Genomic DNA, 1,303 nt, shown 5'->3' on the forward strand with positions numbered 1-1,303 from the left:
CCATATAAAGGAATGAAATGATGTCTTTTGTAATAACTTGGATGGAACTGGAGACTGCCTGCAACTTTCAGTCCTCTCCTGAGAGTGGTGTGCACAGGCTGCTTCTAGTCTGCCATGTTGCCTCTCCCGAAACCTCATTTTCTGTTAATGCATTACACTTTAGATTCAAAATAATTACATTTAATTAATTTAAATTTAAATTCATTTACATTTTAGATTTAAAATGTAATGATTGCATTTTGATTTTACTCTTTGATATATTTGTGGGGTCCAAGTTTCTACTGATAAAAATTTTTGAGTTCACTTGTTTCCTGAATTTGAATCCATGGAAAGACCTCTATATTTACTGTTGAAAGGGAGAATATTGCATTCATGATCTCTTCTTAACCCGATTTGCCTAAAGAGGAAGATGCTTTGAGGAGGGGATCCAATCAATATTGACTGCTTCCATGTTACCTTATTTAAGGAGAGACAATGGAAAGGCATTGAGTTGATAGCTTTATCTCCTCTCTGTCTTGATTTCTTCTTCTACAAGGTAAGAGCTCCAGTACCCACCTCAAGGACCATGAGACTTCAATGTGATGGCACACCTGAAAGGGCCTGGCAACTAGTTGACATTTAATAAACACTGTCCTTTTTTTCTTTATGGCCACAGCAACACTTTGAGAAGTGAGAGGCAATCTCCTGGTAGCAACAGGGAGCCTGGAACCTGGACTCAGGTGGGTCAGGGTTTGTCTTCAGTGCTTTTCCTCCTTCCATGTTCCTTCTTTTCACCCTTTCCCTCCACTCAGACAACAATTTTAAAATCATAGAAATGCCTCTTGTATGGTCTTATTGTATATACCTATACTACTTCTTTTATAAGGAGGACAACAGCTTGCTTTTAAGGGAAATGTTGACTGTAAAATCATAGAAGATGAGATTGGAAAGTTTGTGATGGGGTGGAGATGGAACAGAGCTATGGGGAAAAGAATCAGAGGGAGGCATTTCAATTCGATTCAGTGGATGAGGAAAATCTGTTGTAGGTTATTTAGGAAGAGATATATGTAAAGAAAATGACATTAGGCAAAGTTAAATATAGGAATAGCAAGCAAGATTGGGGCAGAGGGAGATATACTAGATTGGAAGATGCAGTAGAAGACTGCTAGAATAATATAGGCAATGGGCAATAAAAGCTTGACTGAAGGATACAGCTGGGGAAAAGAAGATTGGGGGGCCATGAAAATAAAAGAATTTCCCACTGAGGGTCAGATAGAAGATGAAGTGAACTATTATTTCAGACGCTTGCTTCTAACACAATTCA

The sequence above is a fragment of the Propithecus coquereli genome, unplaced genomic scaffold (genome assembly GCF_000956105.1).
Source record: "Propithecus coquereli isolate 6110/MARCELLA unplaced genomic scaffold, Pcoq_1.0 Scaffold430, whole genome shotgun sequence".
In the NCBI taxonomy this organism is placed as follows: Eukaryota; Metazoa; Chordata; class Mammalia; order Primates; family Indriidae; genus Propithecus; species Propithecus coquereli.